The sequence below is a fragment of the Cannabis sativa genome, chromosome 3 (assembly GCF_029168945.1).
Source record: "Cannabis sativa cultivar Pink pepper isolate KNU-18-1 chromosome 3, ASM2916894v1, whole genome shotgun sequence".
Taxonomy (NCBI): Eukaryota; Viridiplantae; Streptophyta; class Magnoliopsida; order Rosales; family Cannabaceae; genus Cannabis; species Cannabis sativa.
This window is the reverse complement of record NC_083603.1, coordinates 60,930,615-60,946,670: the sequence shown is the minus strand read 5'-3', so window position 1 is coordinate 60,946,670 and position 16,056 is coordinate 60,930,615.

The following is a 16,056-nucleotide window of genomic DNA, read 5'->3' as shown; positions in this document are numbered from 1 at the left end:
TCATATATTTTAAAAGTTAATTATGTTGCTAATCAATTTTATTAGGTTAAACTAATTTAATTAACCTAGCACAGTTATTCAAATCAGGCAAATGGGCCTTCACAATTGGGGTAGTTCATGTGAGGGGGAGCTGGGTTCAGTATGTCGTACCCACTTCTATTGGCCCCCAACTCTCACACAAGGCCCAAAAGAGAGGAATTTAACCTTAATATAAATAACTGTTATTAATTGAATAGCTCCAAAAACTAAATGGACATAAATAAAATCTATCAGGTGACATTTTATTTAGCAACAACCTATATGCATCTATAATAAAATAAACATATAGGCTCACACAGGCACACAGATTTGGATGGACCCTATCATGTTTCTAGGTCGTACACAGATGAAAGAAGAATGTAAAATTTACCTGTTACAAATTATTTACTTGACCTATTGACAATTGAACCATGGGTTAAAATCAGATCATTGGATCTGTCAACAAGTTAACCATGACAATTTAGATCAAGCAATAATAGGTTTTATAAAACTTACACATAAGCTAAAACACATACTCCTGCAACAAGTTGAACTGGATAGTTGGATGTAGGATTTATTTAATTTTAAATAATTAAATTTCGAAAAAAAAAATATTTTTTGGATTTTAAATTAAAATAAAATAATATTTAAAATTAAACCTACAATTTTGAAAAATTAGGTTTCAACTAACCTAAATATCATTTCAAAAATTTGCTAACACTTTTAAAAATTTGATGTTATTTTATAAATTAAATATTTAATAAAAAAAATGATAAATAAATATCCTTTTCTTATTTTATAATTTAATTTAAATAAAAAAATAACAAAATTTAAAAGTTAGCAAAATATCTTATTTCTATTCAAAATATCATGATTATAGTAATCTTATTTTAAATTTAAATAAGGTCAAATTATTCAAAAAAAATTTAATTTAAAAAATTTAATATGTGACCTTAAATTTAAAAAATAAGATAAAATAATCAAATTTAAAAATAAGATAAAAAATTAAGCAAAAAGATAGAATTTTACCTATTTTTAAATTCAAATTACACTAATATCTAAAATTAATTTTAAAAAATCAAATTAATTTATTTTTGATAATTAGATTTGAAAATTGAAAAGTAAAAATCAAAATACAAAACTACACAAAAAATCGGAAGTTAATTCCATGAAATAGCATGAAAAATCGAAGAAAACGAAAAAAATTGCAAGTGGTACGGACAGTATGCATTGCATACTGTCCGCGCGCGTATGCAGGGTTGCTTGACCGAGGTCCACGCGCACAAGGGGCGAGTTTCAGACAAAATCCTGTCTGACTGAGGAAGCTTGGTCGAGCTGGTGTCTGAGCGCGTGCATCCGAGGGTTGCACCCTCATCCGCGCACGTAGGTGGGTGACACCATCCCGATATTTTTCTGATTTTCAAAAATTCATAACTAATTCAAATAAAATCGAAATTGAGTTCTGTAAAAAAATAAATTGCTTAATTTTTTCCAAACTATCCAATAAAAATAATTTCAGAAACAAAATTTCAATTATTTTTCACGAAAATTTACAAACATCAATCAATAATCATATAACACATAGATCAACATGAAACCATCCAAACCACATACAAATCGTTTTAAGTCCAAATTTCTTGCAAGAAAATCAATTACCATGGCTCTCAGGCCAGTTGTTGGAATTTATTTTACCAGGATCTTAGATCTACTCACAAGTATGTTGTTTAACATCCTAAATATGAACTTTCTAAAACGATAATTAAACACATATAAAGTTAAGAAAACCTTACATTGGTTGCAGCGGAATAATATGTCTCCTTCCACTCAGATCTCTAACCCTTGTATCCTTTCTGTCGCAGAGTATTATTAAGATCTGAGCCTGAATGTCCTTCTCTTTGAATGTGATCCTTCACAGTCTTCCAATCTATGATTGAGGTACCACTTGCTGTATGTGGGCACTACTCTATCACTAGAGGTTTCAAAATTATGAAGAAGAAAAGAGAGAGAGAGAGAGAGAGAGAGGCTCGGCTATAGAGAGAAAGTGGAAGGCTCAGTTTTTCTGAAAGGCAATCTTAAGATAACTGTTGATCAAAACTTATTTTTGACTGAGCCATCACTTTCTATTTATAGGCAACTACTAGGTTTAGGTTAGTAATTATTTGGCACTAAAATAATGAAAATATTAATTGGAAAAAGCCTATCAAGTGGCCGGCCATAGGTGTTATTGGGCCTCACTTGGATTTTGCAGTTTTCACAATTTTTATTTCTATTTTCTCAAAAACGCTAAATTTCTAATTCTAACCATTTAAATGCCAAAACTAATTATTTAATAATTAAAATAGATTATTAAATAATATTATCATTTAATATAATTATTAATTAGACATATAGAGTCTCTTAATTAATAAATAAACCTAGAATCTCTTTTCTTTACAATTTCACCCCTACTTAGTGAAAAAATCACAAATTAGACATAGTCTAACTTTAGAATTATAATTGATTAATCATAAATCAATTATTGAGTCTTACAAGCAGTATGGTCTCAACTAGAATGGGGACTATGGATCTATAATGCTGAGCTTCCAATAAGCGAACCGAATTTACTAAGTAAATTCCTAACTTATTAATTCCTTGTTGAATCCACTCTTAGAACTTGGAATTACACTCTCAGACTTATATAGAGCATTATATATGTTCCACGATATAGATATGCTATCTCATTTAACCATTGTTATAATCTTAATGTGATCAAAGATCCTCTATATAGATGATTTACATCGAGATGGGATAAATTTACCGTTTCCACCCCTCAATGTATTTGGCCCCTTAAAACACTTAGATACCTGTAAATTATGTTTTTGTGATCTAAGTTTGATCATCATTATCAATCTCTTTTATTTTGAGGTTTCTAGGTTAGCTACATTGAAAAGTTCATTGTTTAGTGAGATTTGTGTATTTGGTCTTAAAACATAAAGCCCTTGTTCCATGGAAGCAACACATATTTGAAATCCATTACGAGAAATTGAACAATAAGAACTCGAAAAATTCAATATATAAGATTGTGTTTGCAAACATGAGACACTAATCAAGTTTCTACTAAAGTTTGGAATAAATAAAACATTTTCTAAAATTAAAAATCTTTGTTGAAACTTGATGCGGGCTTTTTCTCTAGCTTTGACCGACACTAACTCGCCATTACCAACTTTAAGCTTTAACTCTTCTGGAAGCAGATTTTCCCAAGTTTCAAGCAGCTGCAGTGAAGAACATACATGGTGAGTAGACCCAGAATCAACAATCCAAGTGGATTTGTCGTTCTCTAAAACACATGATTCAAATACAAAAGCATTACCTTCGTTTGAATTGTTTAGAAGCCGGGGACATCGTTCTTCTTGATGTCCCTTTTCATTACAATTCGAACATAGAAGATTATGTCTGATAATTGTACTTGAAGAAGCAGCTTTGCTAGAGCCTTCATGCTTAATCCTTTTCCTCTGATTAAGATTTGCAAACCCAGGTGGTCCCATTGCAATCAGATTCCGTTCATGGGCTCGTAATTCTGCTTCGAGCTTGTCCATGTCGGAGGAGTTGAAATTGTTGATCATGTAAGAAACAACAAATTCATTATACTCCGGAGGAAGACTATTGAGAATGAATTGGACCCATTGTTCTCTTGATAAATCAATCCCTAGTAGATTTGCCTTTTGGAACTTCAGATTCATCATCAATAGGTGCGAGTTTATGCAACTACCAGGATGCATTTTCACACTATAGAGTTCTTTTGCTAAGATATTAACTAGGAGAGGATCGGGGTGAGGGATATTCATATTGGCACTACAACACATCAATAAAACAGAAGTAAGGTTTTGGTTCAAAAATTCATACACATGTTCAGAAAATAACAAATAATCACATATGTTATAAAAATACTAAATCTAACATAGTTTATTTTCAAAGGTTTTCAACAAACTAATACAGTGTCCCGTTTAGGCGAGAGTCAAAGCATCATCCATTGAATAGAATTGTCAATTCATCTAAAATGATAATCATTCTAGCAACCTTTTATTCGATCAAGATTGGAATTCAGCGTTGTCCCGTTTAGGCGAGAGTCAAGGCAATTCTATCTTATGAGCTTCCACCATTGTTTCATATTTTGTAAGTCAAATATGGTCGCCACCATTAGGGTGATCCATACCATATAAAACACTTACAAAGCTACTTATCTTTTGAGATTAAACGGTGCGAACTTTCTAATGAACGTTCCTCCATTAGGGAGGATTACTCACTAAAACAAACGCAATGTAAAACCAACAATGGAGATCGAATGTCTCTTGATTAAAGCTCATTATTTAAAATATGTATTTTATTTAATCATTTATTCCGTATTATAATAATGAAAAATTACAAATTAAAGTTGGTTTTGAAAAAAATTAAAAAAAAATATCTAACTTTAATTAAATTTCAATTATTATTAAAATTCGAAAAAATCAATTCGAAATAGAATAAATTTGAAAAAATATCTTGTTTAAGTTGTTTAGAAGAATCTAAAAATCCAACTTAAATATCTTTCAAATTATAATTAAATATAAAATTAAGTTGTAACCACTTAATTTGAAAATATTCCATTTTAAGTTAATATTTGAAAAAATATGAACTTAAAAAATATCTAAAGAAACTTAATAACCAATTCTTAAAATTCCTCAACTTAATTTTGAAATTTTAAATTCAAAAGATATTCAGATTTAAGTTGATTAGTTAGAGATAACTAAATTTCAACTTAAACAGGAATATTTAATGAAAAATTTAAATTAAGCTTCAGAAAGAATCTAGTTGGTTATAATTCTATATTTAATTAAATACAAGAAAATACATATAGTTTAGCTTAGAATAAAATTCTTTAAACTATGGTTTTCTTAAATTAATTTCAAAATAAATGAAATTAATTATGTTGCTAATCAATTTTATTAGGTTAAACTAATTTAATTAACCTAGTACAGTTATCCAAATCAGGCAAATGGGCCTTCACAATTGGGGTAGTTCATGTGAGGGGGGGCTGGGTTCAGTATGTCGTACCCACTACTATGGCTCCCAACTCTCACACAAGGCCCAAAAGAGAGGAATTTAACCTTAAAATAAACAAATGTTATTAATTGAATAGGCCCAAAACTAAATGGGCCTAAATAAAATCTATCAAAAACTATGATATTTTATTTAGCAACAACAACATATATGCATCTATAACAAAAATTAAACATATAGGCTCACACAGGCACACATTTGGATGGATCCTATCATGTTGCTAGGTCATACACAGATGAAAGAAGATTGTAAAATTTACCTGTTACAAATTATTTACTTGACCAATTGAACCATGAGTTAAAATTAGATCATTGGATCTGTCAACAGGTTAACCATGGCTATTTGCAATCAAGCAATAATAGGTTTTATAAAACTTACATACAAGCTAAAACACATACTCCTGCAACAAGATGAATTGGATAGTTGGATGTAGGATTTATTTAATTTAAATAATTGTTTTTCGAAAAATATTTAAATAATAAAAAAAATATTTCGATTTAAAAAAAATAATAATTAAAAAAATATTAAAATTGAACCTACAATTTTGAAAAATTAGGTTTCAACTAACCTAAATATCATTTCAAAAATAATTGCTAACTACCTTTTAAATTTTTTAAAGTTATTTTATAAATTAAATATAAAATAAAAAAATATAAATAAATAAATATTTTTCAGATTTTATAATTTAATTTAAATAAAATAACAACAATTTAAAAAAATTAGCAAAATATCTTACTTCTATTTAAAATTACATAATTATAGTAATCTTATTTTAAATTTAAATAAGGTCAAATAATTTAAAAAAATTTAATTTAAAAAATATTTAATATCTGACCTTTAAATTTAAAAATAAGATAAAATAATCAAATTTAAAAATAAGATATAAAATCAAGCAAAAAGATAGATATTTACTTGTTTTCAAATTCAAATTACACTAATATCTAAAATTAAATTTAAAAAATTCAAATTAATTTATTTTTGATATTAGATTTGAAAATTGAAAAGTAAAAATCAAAATACAAAACTACACAAAAAATCGGAAGTTAAATCCATGAAATAGCATGAAAAATCGAAGAAAAACGAAAAAATTGCGTGCTGTACTGCATATTGTCCGCGCGTGCGTATCAGGATGCATGACCAAGAATCCTCGGCGTAGGAGGCTGCATGCAGCCTCTCCGCGCGCGGAAGCCTCAGTTTCAGACAAGAAACCGTGTCTGAGCGTGTGTTGTCCGAGAGACTAGCCCTCGTGCGCGCGCGTGGGTAGATGCACGACCCCTGATATTTTTCGAAACTTCAAAAAAATCATAGCTAATTCAAATTAAATCGAAATTGAGTTCTGTAAAAAAGTAAATTGCGTAATTTTTTTCATACTATCCAATAAAAATAGTTTCAGAAACAGATATTGAATTATTTTTCACGAAAAATTCACAAACATCAATCAATCATCAAACAACACTCAAAACAACATGATACCATCCAAAACATCAAACAAATCGTTTTAAGTCCAAATTTCTTGCAAACAAATCAATTACCATGGCTCTGAGGCCAGTTGATGGAAATTATTTTACCAGGATCTTAGATCTACTCACAAGTATGTTGATTAACACCCTAAATATGAACTTCTAAAACGATTATGAAATAAACACATATAAAGTATGAGAAACCTTACATTGGGTGCAACGGAATAAAATGTCTCCTTCCGTTCAGATCTCTAACCCTTGTATCCTTTCTATCGCAGAGTATTATCAAGATCTGAACCTGGATCTCTTTCTCTCCTTCTTTAGTGTTGAAACTCTTTCTTGTTGAATGTCTTTCTTCACGATCTTCCTCACTATGATTGAGGTATCACTTGCTGTGTGTGAGCACTACTCTAATCACTAAGTGGTTTCAAAATTTCAAGGAAGAAGAAGAGAGTATAGGTGGTGGCTAGGTTAGAGATAGAAGGCTCAGGTTTTTCTCTGAAGGAAAAGTGTGAAAGTTAAGTGTGTAAATTTTCTGAAGCCTTCACTATCTATTTATAGCATTCCACTAGGGTTAGGTTTGAATTATTTGGCATTAAAATAATGAAAATATCATATCAAAAAACCTATAAAATTGGCCGGCCTAGGCAATGTGGATTTGGGCCTCAAATTTTGCAATTTTGCAGTTTTATCATTTCTGCATCTCATTTTCTCAAAAACGCCAATTTTCAAATTCAACCATTTAAATGCCAATTCTAACTATTTAATAACTATAAATAATTATTAAATAATATTGTCATTTATCATATTTATTAATTGAACCATACAAAGTATCATAATTAACAAATATGCCCTAAAAACTCTTTCTTTAAAATTTCGCCCTTACTTAGTGAAAAATTCACAAATAGACATAGTCTAATTTGAGAATTATAATTGATTAATCAAAACCAATTATATGAGTCTTACAAGCAATATTATCTAAACTAGTGGGGGGACCATGGGTCTATATAACCGAGCTTCCAATAAGCAGATCAAGAATTTATAACCTAAATTCACTGACTATTAACTCTTCGTTGAATCCACGCATAGAACTTAGAATTGCACTCTCAGTATATAGAATGCTCTATATGTTCCACCATATAGACACATCATTAGTTATCCATTGTTATAATCCTAATTTGATCAATGATCCTCTTTATGAATGATCTACAATGTAAAGGGTTTAGATTACCGTTACACCCTACAATGTATTTTATCCTTAAAACACTTAACCCCGTATAAATGATATTTCAGCTTTTGTGAAATGAGTACTCCACCATTTATTTTCGTTTGGTCAAGCTCGAAGGAGATCATCCTTTACTTACTATTCGCTAGATAGAAGCTATAGATTCCATGTTTATGTTAGCGCTCCCACTCAATTGCACTACCGTGTTCCCAAAATGTACGTATCACCTGTTGGGTTTTATGCCCTAAATAAAACTCTGTTTCAATGTAATCCAGATTATTCAATATCAATAAAGTAACAGAAGTAATTTTTCATTCACTTGTGTATGTTTTGGTTCACTTAATCAATTGCTTGTCTATTTGATTTATAAATTCATCCAAACCCCTTTTCACATACTTGATCATGTTTATTGTGTTGTCAACACAGTGGAAAATAAACATGACTATGTGAATAAAGTATTCCTAGATTTATCAGAACACTGGGTTTTACTGATATGACAATCTACAACAGAGTTTACTTACATTTGGAGAAATGTTATGTTCTTTCCAGAACATAGGTTAAAGTAAAGCTCAGGTTGGATGCATGGAGTATGCATTGGAATGGACCGATATTGAACTTTGAATTAGATTTTGAAACTTACCGTAAATGTCTATTCAATTCAATATCATAAGTTGATCCTAGATCACATGATCGAAATCTTGATATGGTTAGGCTTAATTTCAAGAGTATTATTCGTGTTCTTTGATTTGTTAGTTAAGCCTAATCTTTAGTCTGGGCAATACATACATTTTGGGAACACGGTAGTGCGATTGAGTGGGAGCGCTAACATAAATATGGAATCTATAGCTTCTATCTGGCGAATAGTAAGCAAAGGGTGATTTCCTTCGAGCTTAACCAAACGAGATAAATGATTGAGTACTCATTTCACTTAGTTGAAATATCATTTATACAGGGTTAAGTGTTTTAAGGATAAAATACATTGTAGGGTGTTACGGTAATTTAGTCCCTTTACAGTGTAAATCATCCATATAGAGGATCATTGATCACATTAGGATTATAACAATGGATAACTAATAATGTGTCTATATGGTGGAACATATAGAGCATTCTATATACTGAGAGTGCAATTCTGAGTTCTATGTGTGGATTCAACGAAGAATTAATAAGTCAGTGAATTTAAGTGGTAAATTCTAGATCTGCTTATTGGAAGCTCGGATATATAGATCCATGGTCCCCTCACTAGTTGAGATGATATTACTTGTAAAACTCATTTAATGGATTTTAATTAATCAATTAAAAATTCTCAAGGTAGACTTGTCTATTTGAGAATTTATCACTTATTAAGGGCAAAACAGTAAATAGAGATTTTGAAGGGCATATTTATTAATTAGGAAACTTTAATTAGTTTCATTATTAATAAAATAAATGACAATATATTATTTGATAATTAATTTTAATTATTAAATAATTAGATTTGACATTTATGTGATTGAACAAAGGAATTGGCAGTTTTTGACAAAACAGGAAACTATCAGTGTAGGAAAAGGAAAGTTGGAAAAGTGGCAAGCCTTGTTTCCACAATGCCTAGGCCGGCCACTTAGCTTCCTTTTCTCTTTGATTTTTTCAATTCCAAATGTCAATCATAGCCCTGGGTGGTCTTCTATAAATAGAAGGCAAAGGCTTCAGAGTTGAACACAACTGTACAACCTTTTTACAACATTATTCCGAAAGAATTTTCTCTCACAAAATTCTCTCTGAGCTGCCACCCTCTCTCTCTCTCTCTTCCTTCACTGTTTCGAAAAGTATAAGTGCTAGAGTAGTGCCCACACACATCAAGTAATACCTCAATCATAGTGAGGAAGGCTGTGTAGAATTCAGAAACAACAAAGAAGGACTATCGGGCTCAGATCTTGATTATACTCTACTACAGAAAGGAATGTTAGAGATCTGAGTGGGAGGAGACATATATTCCCCGCAATCACTGTAAGATTTCTGATACTCTTATGTGTTTAATTTCCTATCGTTTTAGAAGTTCATATTTAGGTTGTTAAATCAACATACTTGTGAGTAGATCTAAGATCCTGGTAAAATAACTTCAAACAACTGGTATCAGAGCCATGGTAATTGATTTGCTTGCAAGAAATTTGGACTTAAAACGATTTGCTTGTTTTTTGGATGGTATCATGTTGCTTTGAGTGTCAGATTGATGTTTGATTGTTGTTTGTGAATTCTGGGAAAAATAGTTACTGTTCTGATTCTGTAATTATTTTTGTTGGATAGTTTGGTAAATTCTAAGCAATTTACTTTTTTACAGAACTCGATTTCGATTTAATTTGAATTAGTTATGAATTTTTGAAAATTGGAAAAATCGGGGTGATGAGCAACCTCATCACGCGCGCGGAATGGCTGCTTGCAGCCTTCCTGCGCCATGATTTCTCGGCTACTCACCCCAGAAACGCGCGCGGATGGGCATGCATGGCATGCCATCCGTACAGTTCATCCAGTTTTTCAATTTTTTCGATTTTTCATGCTATTTCATGGAATTAAATTCCGATTTTTTGTGTAGTTTTGTATGTTGATTTTTATTTTTCAAATTTCAAATCTAATTATCAGAAATAAATTAATTTTAATTTTTAAAATTAATTTGAGATATTAGTGTAATTTGATTTTGAAAATAGGAAAAATCAAGTTTTGCTTACCTCTTTTCTTATTTCCTTTAAAATTTGATTTTTATTTTTTTTAAGGTCAGATATTAATTTTTTTTTTGGTAACTTGACCTTAATTAAAATAAGAGCAAAATAATCATGATAATTTTAAAAGAGGAAACAAGGTATTTTTTTTGTTAACTTTTAAATTTTGTTATTTTTTAATTAAATTAAATTGTAAAACAAGAAAAGGGTATGTATTTACCATTTTCTATTTTATTATTTAATTTATTAAATGACATGAAATTTAAAAGGAAAGTTAGCAATTTAATTTTGAAATGACATTTAGGTTACCCAAAACCTAATTTTTCAAAATGGTAGGTTTAATTTTAATTTTATTTTTGAAATAAATGTTTAAAATTAAATAAATCCTACATCCAACTATCCAAATCTAACCTTGTTGCAGGAGTATGTGTTTTAGATTGTTTGTAAGTTTTCTAAAACCTATTATTGCTTGATCTAAATTGCCTTGGTTAACTTGATGATAGATCCTATGATCTAATTTTAACCAAAGGTTCAATTGATGATAGATCAAGTAAATAATTTGTAACAGGTAATTTTTACAAACTTCTTTCATCTGTGTATGACCTAGCAACATGATAGGATCCATCCAAATATGTATGCCTGTGTGAGCCTATATGTTTAATTTCTATTATAGATACATATAGGTTGTTGTTGCTAAATAAAATATCATAACTGATAGATTTTATTTAGGCTCATTTAGTAGTGAGCCTATTCAATTAATAACAGTTATTCATTTTAAGGTTAAATTCCTCTCTTTTGGGCCTTGTGTGAGAGTTGGGAGCCTTAGAAGTGGGTACGACATACTGGACCCAGCCCCCCCTCACATGAACAACCCCAATTGTGAAGGCCCATTTGCCTGATTTGGATAACTGTGCTAGGTTAATTATATTAGTTTGACCTAATGTTAGGTTATTTTTAGTATTAATTTTAGATTAAGTTTAGTATATTTTTAATTAAGTTTTAATCGTGTTTGGAGCATTTTTACGCTTGTTATCTTTTATTTTTACAGATTTAAAATAGAAGAAGATTAGAAAAATATCAGAGAAAAAGATGAGAAAAAGATAAAAAAATATCATGATATTTAAAATAGAGAAAATTGTGGAAGCCGAAACTTCAAGCCTTAATTCGACGATGTTCTGTTCAGATTTGGGAAAACGTCAAAACATGAAAGTTCTAGATCTCTCTTTTATCTTTCCAGAACATCTTGAATCGTCCAATTCCGAGCAATATTGAGAGAGCTATGGCCAAAATACTATCAGTCAACGCAGCAGAAAAAAAAATATCTCGTTTGAGGTTTCCCAAAAATTTAAATCCGAATGGGAATTTAAATATTGCGTTTTTTTCCATATTTTTAGGCCTTCAATCCCTATATAAAGGGAAGAATAGAGTTGATTTCAGCAAGCAATCTCAGAGAGAAAAAAAGTGAGAGTTCAGATACAGAGTGGAGAGATCAACTGCAAAATTGGAGGCATACTTCTCAGGATTTTCAGCATTCTTCTCTTCTTCTCTTCTCTATTTTCATCTTTTTTTCTTAAAGTTAATATGTGTAATTGTGCTTCAATGAACATGAGTAACTAAACACTTTATTAGGGTTAGATGGATATTGTTTGACATTGTTTATGATTTTAATATGAGTTATTTTCCCCCTAATTTCTATGTATTCTATTTTATTTGTGCTTAATTACTTTTAATTGCTTGATCACCAATTATCTGTCTATGATTTTGATGCGAGATCTGAGAAGTGAGTGTCAAATATGCTATAGTAAAATAGAACTGAATTTCGATATAGGACGAGAGTACCTATATGGTTTAGATAGCTTATAGGGTTTTTATGCTTAATGCCTGTTGCATGTTAAATTTATCACGAGAGTAGAAAGTTTACATGTAATTGAGGTTTATATATCTGAGAAGACTATAAATTACCTTAGTAAACCTGCTATTACATAGGAATTAATATTAGGAAAATAATCATATTAGGCCATATTCAATAAAAACAATTGAAATCGACACCCTAGTTTATTAACTATCAATTTTCTTGAATCGTTGCTTCCAACTATTTTTCTTATACTTTATTGTTTTTTTTCCTATCTTTTATTTAATCAAATAGAAGTAAAAATTTAATTTTAACGTACTTAACTACACTCCCTGTGGGATCGACCTCACTCCTAGTGAGTCTACTACTTGAAACGATACGTACACTTGCGTGTGCAAAATATCGCAACAAGTTTTTGGCGCCGTTGCCGGGGATTGTTAGTTAATATTATTAAAAATTAAATTTTGTTCTAATTTGGTTTTCTTTTTAGTTTTAGTATTAATTATTTTTTTGTTTCACATTTTTATCTTTTTAGTACTAATTTAGTTTTATTTTATTTTACTAATGTTTTATTGATGAGCTTGACCTGCAAGATAAATTCAGATGCTATATCTTGAGGATTTTGCCCAACAACACAATGAACCATTCTATTCTGCTTGGAGGAGATTTAAAGAGTATGGAGAGAGATGTTATCCCACTTTCTCAAGTGGGTGTTTTACGTGGCTTTTTTATAACGGACTTAATGATGAAACAAGAAGTTGGGTTGATTATGGAGCAGAGACAACTGGAGCACCTCTATTAAGGAGAGGCTATGATGTAATAGATCTGTTGAATAATATGGCAGATTTTGATTACGACTGGCATTGGGATCCATCACTTCATGGTTGGAGTCACCAATACCCACCTTATTGCCGAAATTCATCCCAACAATCTGAAAAAGAGGAGCAACTACTAGCACTTATGCAATCACTTCCAGGAGAGATTAATCGCTTAACAGACATGGTGAGATCCTTATGTGATAATTTAGTGGCTCATGATTCAGAATGTAATAACTCCAATAATGAAAGTTATGAGAGTTATTGCTACAATGAAGAAGGGTCATTAGTTGAATACAAGGAAGACAATGAGCCTACAATTGAAGATCAAGATCCTTGTGAAGAGGAACTCATTGAACATCAAATCACAAGCAAGGTTATGGATAGCCAAGTGGAGAGTGAGCAACAAGAAGGGTTGTTAGATGAAAGTGTAGCTACTGTGACATTGGAGGATGAGGAGGCACATGACATCATTGATTCGACTTCATCAATGATATTGACTAATAAACCACCAATGAATCCATATATTTCATCAACACCATATTATATCCTCTACAAGCTACAAAAGGCTTCTCCCCAAGCTCATCATCTAAAGTCTTATGTTGTTGGTACTGACTTTGATTCAAACGCATCACTTACCAAGCTTGAAGGCAAGTACAACAATAATTTTCAAGTTGTCTTGCATGACGCTTATTACGGGCGTCAACCGCTTGTTGATGTGGCACTCAGGTAAGTTTCCTTTCCTTTTTCTTTAATGTCACATTGGGGACAATGTGTCACTTTAGTTTGGGGGTGACTTAATTTTTATTTTTATTTTGAGTTTTTATTTTATTTTATTTTGACTTTTATGTCTTTTAATTTTTAGTTTTTAGTTTTTATTGTTTTGAGTCAATTTTCTTAATATGAGTCAATCTAAAAGTAGGTAGATAGCATGATTTGAAAAGTTTATTTATTTTTTTCGAAAAATCCGTGTGCTTGGTGATGTTATACTCTTGACTAATTTTAATTTTGTGCCTTAAAAGAACATAGAATCATATTAGGTAATTTTCTAGTAATTGAATTGATTTATGTATGTTAAATTTGACTTGTGGAAAGTTGTTTGGAAAATTCTAGAACTTGCTTGCTTGCTATTTGAGGCGAAATAATAAATTATGCATGACTAGGAAAGTGATTTAGGCATTTTTTAGATCGATTGTGCCTTTCAAGCCATCCTTGTAATTTTTATCCTAGTTACCCTTTTTGAGCCTTAACCTATTCTTTGTTCTACACATATTGAGCCTAAAAAGACAAATCCATGAATATCCAAAATATTTAACCCTAATTATACCATAAGTAGATCTTTAGTTTGGGAGAATTTGGATGAGAAATTTGTTGTATGTGTGTGAAAAAAGTGTGAAAATTGAGAGAATGTGAAAAAAATTTGATTGGAAACAACTTGAAAAAATAAAAGAAAAGAAAAATCTGACAATCAGTGTCAAATCTAGAAAAAAAAAAAAGAAAAGATAAATATAAAGTTGTTACAATTTTGTTGAAAAAAAATTCAATATCTCTCAAGTAATTAGAAAAAGGGTATTGGGATTGTGTGAAAAATATTCTGGGTGACATGATTGGAGAAGCTTATGGTATAGACAAGCCTAAATGACCATCTCATCTACCCTTAACTAAGCCTAACATTACAAGCCTAGAAAGACCTTCTGATTTTTGGCTGTGCATTAATCTATATTAGTGGAGAATAGTAAGTATTGCAAGCATATGGAATTTTGGGTTAGTGGATTGATGATTGTAATTGGCATGCATAAAGTGGTTTAATTGTTAGTTAATTGCATTCTATGGTTTCATGAGCTAAATGAAAATAAATTGAAATCTGTCAATGGTGTAATTGAACTAAAATTCTGGATTATATGCATAAGTGAATTTTTTCATAATCATATTATTGAAGCTACTTGAAAATTACTCATGTTTTGGAGATTGACTTGTTTAATGTTTATTTAGTGTTTTACTCGAGGACGAGTAAAAGGTTAGTTTGGGGGAATTTGTTAGGTTATTTTTAGTATTAATTTTAGATTAAGTTTAGTATATTTTTAATTAAGTTTTAATCGTGTTTGGAGCATTTTTACGCTTGTTATCTTTTATTTTTACAGATTTAAAATAGAAGAAGATTAGAAAAATATCAGAGAAAAAGATGAGAAAAAGATAAAAAATATCATGATATTTAAAATAGAGAAAATTGTGGAAGCCGAAACTTCAAGCCTTAATTCGACGATGTTCTGTTCAGATTTGGGAAAACGTCAAAACATGAAAGTTCTAGATCTCTCTTTTATCTTTCCAGAACATCTTGAATCGTCCAATTCCGAGCAATATTGAGAGAGCTATGGCCAAAATACTATCAGTCAACGCAGCAGAAAAAAAAATATCTCGTTTGAGGTTTCCCAAAAATTTAAATCCGAATGGGAATTTAAATATTGCGTTTTTTTCCATATTTTTAGGCCTTCAATCCCTATATAAAGGGAAGAATAGAGTTGATTTCAGCAAACAATCTCAGAGAGAAAAAAAGTGAGAGTTCAGATACAGAGTGGAGAGATCAACTGCAAAATTGGAGGCATACTTCTCAGGATTTTCAGCATTCTTCTCTTCTTCTCTTCTCTATTTTCATCTTTTTTTCTTAAAGTTAATATGTGTAATTGTGCTTCAATGAACATGAGTAACTAAACACTTTATTAGGGTTAGATGGATATTGTTTGACATTGTTTATGATTTTAATATGAGTTATTTTCCCCCTAATTTCTATGTATTCTATTTTATTTGTGCTTAATTACTTTTAATTGCTTGATCACCAATTATCTGTCTATGATTTTGATGCGAGATCTGAGAAGTGAGTGTCAAATATGCTATAGTAAAATAGAACTGAATTTCGATATAG